The sequence below is a fragment of the Quercus suber genome, unplaced genomic scaffold, assembly GCF_002906115.3.
Source record: "Quercus suber isolate HL8 unplaced genomic scaffold, Cork oak 2.0 scaffold_100, whole genome shotgun sequence".
Classification (NCBI taxonomy): Eukaryota; Viridiplantae; Streptophyta; class Magnoliopsida; order Fagales; family Fagaceae; genus Quercus; species Quercus suber.
The window spans coordinates 1,499,905-1,509,307 of record NW_027069565.1 but is presented as its reverse complement, the minus strand read 5'-3'; positions in this window follow the sequence as shown (position 1 = coordinate 1,509,307).

Sequence of the window (9,403 nt, the reverse complement as noted above, 5' to 3'; positions counted from 1 at the left end):
TATAAAAGGAAAAAAAAAAAAAAAACTTTTTGTAGAGTACCTAATTATCTGATTCTCATTCCAAGGATATTATTTGCTTGATTTTCCTACTATTTTTGTGATCTTTTTTCAAACGGTGTTTCGTCCTTCAATTGTAGAGGAATTCCTTCAATTTGAGTATTTTCCACATTTCTTTCAGGATAGAAGATTAAAATTAAAACATAGTTAACAATTATTGTCCTAAATTAATGTATTAGGCAAAGATGCAAGAAAAATAAAAAAAATCAACCACAAAATTAAGGGAGAGAGAGAGAGAGAGAGAGAGAGAGAGAGAGAGAGAGAGAGATGTATAGTAAAAGGGTGTGAATAAGAAGAGACAAAAACATAGAGGGTAGTAGGGAGATGAAAAGATAAGGGAGAGAGAAATGTATAGTAAAAGGGTGTGAATAAAAAGAGACAAAAAAAGAAAAAAGAAAAAGGGAAATATGAAAAGTGGTATTAAAGTAAAGGGTAGTGGGGAGATGAAAAAGTAAGGGAGGGAGAAATGTTGGAAAAAATTGTAAATATTAAAAAAAAAAATGAGTAAATCTTTAAAAAAATTATAAAAAAATTGGGAAGAAATAGGATAATGATGTGAAAGCTAACGTGACTCTACTAAAGCGTAGTAACAATAAATGTTACGCTTCAGCTTTTTAATATACATAGTTTTGTAAAAACCTGATGTGGCATAACATTTATTTATTTATCTTCGTTAAAAAAAAGGGCTTTTAGAAAAAATAATTATTGAATTTAAAATCTATTGATATTCAAGGCCATTAATCATTGTATAGATTATATACAATATAATGTGGCTACATATTTTCTACATCAACTTTGGGAAAAAATTAATCTAAAATTTTTAGCTTTTCCTCCATTGGTCCTTTTCCTTTTCTGCATTTCAAAATGAATGAAGGTCATTTGCTATAACATTATCTACCATAATTGTTCATGATGTATGTATTGGCTTTTAGGTCTAATTGGATTGAGAGGGATAGAGGGAGAGTAGAGGTGAGTAAATTAGATGTTAGAAATACTAAATAAGTGTATTGTAATTCTCTAAAATAATAGAATATACATGAGGGCCTTTATATATGAGACATATGTGTGCAGTACAAGTAAGAGTGTAGTACAAAAATGTATGCTATACAAGTAATCTAGTTGGGCCTAAAGCCCACAACACTATATACGTTAACAGTAGAGTTTACTAGAAGTTAACNTGTATAGTAAAAGGGTGAATAAGAAGAGACAAAAACATAGAGGGTAGTAGGGAGATGAAAAGATAAGGGAGAGAGAAATGTATAGTAAAAGGGTGTGATAAAAAGAGACAAAAAAAAAAAAAAAAGAAAAAAAAAAAGGGAAATATGAAAAGTGGTATTAAAGTAAAGGGTAGTGGGAGATGAAAAAGTAAGGGAGGGAGAAATGTTGGAAAAATGTAAATATTAAAAAAAAATGAGTAAATCTTTAAAAAATTATAAAAAAATTGGGGAAGAAATAGGATAATGATGTGAAAGCTAACGTGACTCTACTAAAGCGTAAGTACAATAAATGTTACGCTCAGCTTTTTAATATACATAGATTTGTAAAAACCTGATGTGGCATAACATTTATTTATCTATCTTCGTTAAAAAAAGGGCTTTTAGAAAAATAATTATTGAATTTAAAATCTATTGATATTCAAGGCCATTAATCTTATATATATATATATATATATATTTATATATCCCTTCCTAGACATGGATTGTAACATCAACGTTATAATTGTGGAAAATTGACAGCGTGCTTAAGGTGGAGATGACTCAAAGATACGCTATTGTTTATTTTTTCTCCGTGACTATTCTGTCTCTCTGTCCCACCTATTTTATGTTTTATGCAATGTCCCATTGATACAGGAACTAATACTTTATTTCAGTGTTACCAATTATATAAAAGCCTATTTTGGCTTTAATTATTTATTTAGTTTTTTAAGTAATGATTTAATGCCTCAAATATGAGATGTGGTCGACAATTATTTTTAATGATTTCAGATAGATTCCTGTTCCACTATAATTCGCAAATCCCAAAAGTACCCTCAAACTTTTTCTCATTTGTTAAATTTTTATTTATTGATGTGGGCAAACATAACAATAAGTGAATAATTAAATTGACATCCAACAATCTCTAAAGGTTCAAACATCACTGCATATTTATTTAATTTGGTTTATGGGAAGTATTAGTATTATTTTAGAATTTTTCCATGGTTTTCAGATCCTGACAATTCAAAGATTCGGTAAAGGAAGAGATTCAAGATTTTTAAGGTTCGATCGAGATCGAACCGTGATGATGTCATAATTAATTTTTGTAATTAATTAAAATAAAGTAAAATAAAGGCATTAAATTTGTAAATATTAGCAAAATTGACTAAAATATCTAAAAAATTGAAAAAAAAAATTCAAATAATTGTTCATGATAAGGTTAGCATAAAATAGTACATTATAAGGTTAATAGAAAATAGTATAGCATAAATAAGCATTAATAAATATTGTATAATAATCCCTCAAGTAGAAATTATTTTGATTAAAAAAAAATCGCTTTTAAAATAAATTCATAAATAGTAAATTCCTATGCAAAGGTATTATTCTTAAATCACAAGTTAATTTAGTAATGAAAACAAATTTAGTAATATTTAATACATTGAGATAGAGGTGATATGAAAGTTTAGTAAATATAAATCTTGTAAATCTATTATAAATTTGATAATACTTCATATTGGCTCATAAGGAGCTTACCTAGTCTTAGGTTCAACACCCAGTAACACGCCATTTCTCTAATTTTTTTGAAATAAATACAATAACTTGACCCAGCTGAACTGACTTATGGTTCTATTGGTATTCTTGGTTGAACCTCGGTTCACATGGTTCTTTCAGATCTCTTAAATGCCCGGTTCTTACGTACAAAAAATCGGTTTATACAATAACTTGACCTTGCAGAACCAACTTATGGTTCTACCAATTTTCAAGGTTGAACCTTGGTTCACACGTTTCTTTCAGATCTCTTAAATGCCTGATTCATGCATATAAAAAATCGGTTTCATGATCGGTTCATGGTTAACCTGGTCGAACCGGCCAGTCTGGTCTAGGTTGAAAATCATGACTTTTCCTTGGGTTTTTTAGAAACAAACATACACAGAAGGGCTAATGAGTTTTTAACACAATAAAAAGTTTGTAATGTTTAATTAGGCAATATTACCATTAAGGGGTAAAAAGGGGGGTTGTATTGGTGGTTGTACATCTTAACAAAATCTCCCTTTACCCAACTAGTAGAAGTTTGTAATGATTAATTAGGAATGTAAGGGTCATATTTGTAAACTGGAATATCTTGAGACAAAATTCACTTTATATATATTTGAGTCCTAATTTCTAGTGTGTTCAAGAAGACCTTAATGTGACTATACAATTAATATTATTGAATACACAAGAAAAATTAAAGAACTACTGAAGAAAAGTTGAAACTGCATATGCTGATACCTCCTTGATAGTTGTTAATCTATCGAGTTTCAAGCAATTTGAATTCTAAGATCAGTTCTATTGTAGGTAGATGCTTTGAGATAGGCTAGTGGAGTGTGGACACAAGGGGAGTTGCCACCTAGTTTTTGTAATGGTCTAGGAACCATATATATAGCGCCCTCTCGAAGGACCTATGATCTTACTACTAGAGATATAGGTTCAGAGTTTAGGTACATTCTTAGGAAGGTGTTAGGCACCTTATTGATGCCTGGCCTCGATCTCGGAACGGCAGTGAAAAGACCGCTGTCGCTGTGGGCCTTCATTCGACCACTTGCCGTGGCGATAGCTCTTGCACGAGCGGGGCCCGTTGGAGGCCCCTCTCAATGAATGTGTATGGTTCACATGGAGCTTCGGGTGCTCTCTCTCTTGGTGGAGGAAGGTAGGTCTACCTTTGGCATTATGGCAGGAATCTAGGCCAAATTTTAGGTTATTACCAAAGGTGAGTAGAGTCACCACCAATCATTGGGCTTTTCTAAGGTGTGATTGGTCACCTTTTTCTAGTTGATTTTATTACCAATCTTAAGTTAAGAAAAATATTTATTTTTCCTAATCTAATGTGGATGGAAAAAAAATCTTGATTCTTAGGACTAGAAGTTTGGTTACGTGTGGGGAAGGTGTTAGGCACCCCACAACGACTGTCCTAAGGATAGTCCTTTATGTAAGGTTGAATTTAATCAACCATTCTATTGGCTTTATTTCGTGTCAAATTTGCTTGTATTTTAGCAATTAGTAGCCCTGTATTTAGGTGGGAACCATGTAAAGGTAGTGAGCGAGAGAGTGTGAAGAAATGCTCAAAATTGTGCGAGGATGCAGAGACTCGTGGCTGGGACTCGCAGGTGACTCGCGATTGGCAAGCCACTAATTGCCGCACACAAGTGAAGCATGCAAAGAAGATAAACAATCACGCCAGCTAGAGCACTACAAGACAAAAATTCCAACCTGGCCGTTTTGTTAGCTCACGACTTGAACTCGCGACTTAGTCAAGTCGCGGGGCCAAACCACCAGCCAGCCCTATTTTGAAAAACCTGACTCTTCGCATTCCGCTTTCAGCCTAGTATAAATACCCCTTATACCCACGAAATGTAGAAAGCTTTTAGAGAGAATTTTGGGAGAGAAACCCTAGAGAAAAACAAGATTGATTCATTCACAATCTTCACATAGAGACTCTTCAAATTCCTCTACTCTTATCCTCTCTATTGTTACATCCTTGAGAGGTTCTTACCCAAATACTTTTATCACCATACCCACATCTATGAGAAGGTTATTTGGTGCTTTGGGAAGCAATTAGGAAGGGACCAATGGTTATTGGTTAATGCTATAGGCTATAGTAGAATCCGGTAAGCTAAAAAAGACAAAAGTTTAGCATAACCTCGTTGGAGCAAGAAGCTTGGAGGGCTTAGGTACACTAGGTAGATTAGGCTTGGAGGGTCTTCTGCTGTTCATGTATCCCAACTTTATTCTTTAGTGGATTATTGTCCACTTGAGGATGGCGGAGAGGTTTTACGCCGAGGGTTTCGGTTTCCTCTTCGATAACACATCGTTGTGTTGTCCTTGTGTTTACATCTCTCTTTCCTTAATCTTTGCCATTTAATTTTTGCTGTGGATGTGATTTTATTTGGTTTAGATTGTTTATTAATTATGATATAAGCTTATATTCTTTTTCCACATATACATTGTTTGATATTAAGCTTGAATTGGTAATTTGTATATTGGGGGTCTAAATGTTCATAGTGTTTTATACACTGATTGAACATTCACTTTGTTTTGATAAAACCTTAATTTTTGGAGATTGGCAGTAAAAATGATTTCAACATTGGCTTTTGGGGCTTTGCATGCATAAGGGCTTTAAGGTTTGGCTTTTAAAAGGGTGTGGTCCCAATCTATGCTTTCCTATGGCATTCGAGTCGAGTACCAAATTTCTGTGGCAAAAATTCGGCGACATGTCACCTTACTTTCACGGCAAAAACTAGGCATCGCTTGCCTTAGGTGACATGGATTGTGACAATCACATCGGAGGGGGGTGAGCAGGTATATATATATACATACATCATACACAATGCAAGCACACAGAGTAGGAAAGTAAATGCCTACATCCCTAGAGCATGGCCCAAAATATAGGTGTAGGAAAGTAAACAGGGGTCGCCATACTCTAGAGATGAGGACGAATGGTACAAGACATGATATACCTAATCCATATCATCTAAGGGAGAAAGGGAGAAGGAATGAGGGGCTTTAAATAGCAAGATAGATATGGCAAGCATAACAACTAGGATGCGAGCAAACACACAAGCAAGCAAACAAGCTAGAAAACAAACAAACAAGCAAAAGGGGCACACAAACAAGAGAACAAACGGTGTCTGTGAAGGACAAATGTAGGTTTGGATAGAATGTCCATGACTTCATTGTGTTGAAGCATGGACGATACACCAACAAGCAAGACTCATGCATGGACATGTAAGTAAGCGTGGGGGCATAAACAAGCATGGTAAGCATATCATCGCATGGAGAGGAAAAGCGGAAAGGTATGCATGAAGTAGCTAGTATCATGGCGATGCACCCCAAGTGGTTACATCCGAACAAGGCCTCATGGGCGTCGGATGTAACCACAACACCATGACTTGCTAAGGGCATTAAACGTGGCAAGGCCTAGAACTAGAGGGGCTAACACAAGCATAAAACATGGAAGATAGCAAGCATAGACATGTGATGGGTGATCTAAACCCTTTGATGATATAGGCAAAGGTGTGCGGATAGTGACAAAGACTACATGGTCTAGATCGGGTCTGAAACAATAAGCCAAAACACAAGAAAGAAAGATAAAGTGACAAAAGGGCTACAATAGCACATGGCATGACAAACAAGGTCTAGGCCTAAGCACACAAACACATGGAAGATGGCATAAAGCAAGCAAAGCATAGATCCAAGCACACAAGCGTATGAAAACATAGATCTGGACATATAAACATGTGAAAACCTAGATCCGAGCATGCAAGCATGTAAAAATGTAGATCTGGACATATAAGCATGCAAAAACCTAGATCTGAGCATGCAAGCATGTAAAAAAATGTAGATTTAGGCTTGGGCATGGCAACGTGTGTGTATACGTGAAGGCTAGCACATAAACATGGAAGAACATGAATCTAAGCATATAAACATGTGCAGATGCGGATCTAAGCATCAAACATGGCGAAAAGCACACGAACACATAGATTCGAGCAAAGCATAACCATAGACATCACATAAGCATATAAGCATGTAACCCCAACATCACCATAGAGCAAAAAGAGGAACAAAACATAAGAAAACATGGCATAAAGCATGAAACACATAGGAAAGACAAATGGACATGTAAACAAGCATAGAAATGTGTGGATCTAGCCAAACAACACATGGGAAAAAAAGATCTAAGCATCTAGCACGGCATAAAGCATAAAGCATGTAGATTTAAGTTAGAAGCACAAATAAAGCAAGAAACATGCTAAAGAAAGCAATAAATCATGTTATTCAAGCAAAAAGAAAGGATAAAAATCTTGATGAAGCTTTAAAGAAAAAGGGGTATGGATAGTAGCTAAAAAGCTACATCCATACCTCTTAAACCTTAAATCCAAGGTATGGTACCAAGGAGAGGAAGATGGGGGGTATGAACACTACCTTGTATTTTTGGAGAAGAGAGAAGAATCAAGAAGCTTTTATGTGTTTTTGTGTTTATTATAGAGAAATATGGTGAGAAAAGAGAGAAAAAATGCCAAAAAACGCCCAAAATAGCTCCCCAAAACCCTCCCTTTTACCCTTCTCATCCAATTTGGGGTGCCAGGGGCTATTTCTAGACCTTGGCATGCTTACCGAGGCTCAGCGGCCTTTCCAGGGCCATCGGGCCGTATTGAAGGCCATACAAGTGCCACCGGGTTAGGCTCGGTTGACGTCAGTAATTTTGTCCTCATGCACTTTTTGGGTTCTAACTTCGAACGCACATGTGAAGGTCTTCCCAGACTCGGATTAAGGTGATCTTAGTTTCCTTGGAAAGCTCTGGATGTCTAGTTTTCATATAACTAAAGAAATTAAAATTCCAATGACTGGATCAAAAGTTATGACCCTGGGAAGCATGCTGATGCGCTTTTCACAACTTTCTCAATATCTCAACCGTTTTAACTCCAATTTCGACCCATAAATATTCATTGGAATGAAAATTTGATTATCTTAATAATGGCATTGGTTTCAATCTATTCCAACATTTGGATCAAAATCAGTGTTTTTGGACCCACCCAAGATTAACTCCGAGTCAAACTTGGTTAAAATTGCTAAAAATATCTAAGGAGCTCAGGTTTGATATAAAACCATGAAAAAAGTTGTTTTGTGGGGATTTTAATATTGTTTGACTTTTGGTCAACCCAGGGCTAACCAGGGGAATTTTGGTCATTTTGGTTGAAAAAGGTACTTTGAGTGCTCCGGGGTCCAAATGGGTTACGCCACGCCATTATATATGTTCTTGTGACTCCAAGGAGAGAAAAAGATATTTTGGGTTTTTCAGGGTTCGGCATGCAAATTGAGGGTTGACTAAATACAGTATCAACACACCTAAGACGACCCAACCTTAAGGTTGGCCTCCCATCATTGTCTCTTAGTCTTAACCATGACAAAAACTTGTTCAACATTTATATTCTAACTCACACACACACTACACATACATGTATATATACAAACATGGCATCATTCATCCTAAAACACATACATATCTACCTTTAAACAAAAGAGAGCCAAACCTATACGCACATGAAAAACCTTTACATGTGAAACCCTATTATACCATTCATATCAAACAAGGTGTAAGGTTGAATTTAATCAACCATTTAATTGGCTTTATTCCGTGACCAATTTGCTTGTAATTTAGCACGTAGCAATCCTGTATTTAGGTGGGAAAATTGTAAGGGTAGTGTGTGAGAAGATGTGAAGAAAAGCTTAAGAGTGTGCAAGAAAAACAGAGGCTCGTGGCTAGGGCTCGCGGGTGGATTGCGACTGGCAAGCCGCCAAAAGTTGGCATGTGAGAGGCACACTGGGAGCTGAAGGGTCGCGCCAGCTGTCACGCTACAGGACAAAAGTTCCAGACTAGCCAGGCCGTTACGTCGCGACTTGAACTCGCGACTTGGACAAGCCGCAAGACCAAGTCGCCAACTTGCCCTATTTGGCAAAAACTGATGTTTTGCATTCCCTTCTCACCCTACTATATATACACCCTTATACCCATCATATTGAGAGAGCTTCCAGAGAGAATTTTGTGAGAGAAAACCTTAGAGAAAAACAAGATTGCCTCATCCCCAATCTTCCTATAAAGAGACTCTACAAATTCCTCTACTCTGTTCCTCTTCATTGTCATACCCTTAAGAGGTTATTTACCAAACCCTTATCTCACCACACCCACGTCTGTAAAAAGGTCCATTTGGTGCTTAGGAAAGCAGTTTGGGAAGTAACCAATATACATTGGTTGATGCTATAGTCAAGTAGCGGAATCCAGTAAGCTAAAGAAGAAATAGGTTCGACGTAACCTCGTTGGAGCAAGAAGCTTGGAGGGCTTAGGTACTTGGGTAGATTAGGCTTGGAGGGTCTTCTGCTGTTCATGTATCCCAACTATATTCTTTAGTGGATTTTATCACCGCTTGGAGGGCGGCAGAGAGGTTTTACGCCGAGGACTTCGGTTTCCTCTTCGATAACACATCGTGTGTTGTCCGTGTGTTTGCATCTCTCTTTCCTTTATCTTTGCCTTATATTTACTGTTGTGGATGTGTTTATATTTGGCTTAGATTGTTTTATCAATTCTGTTATAAGCTTGTTATCATATTCCGCACATT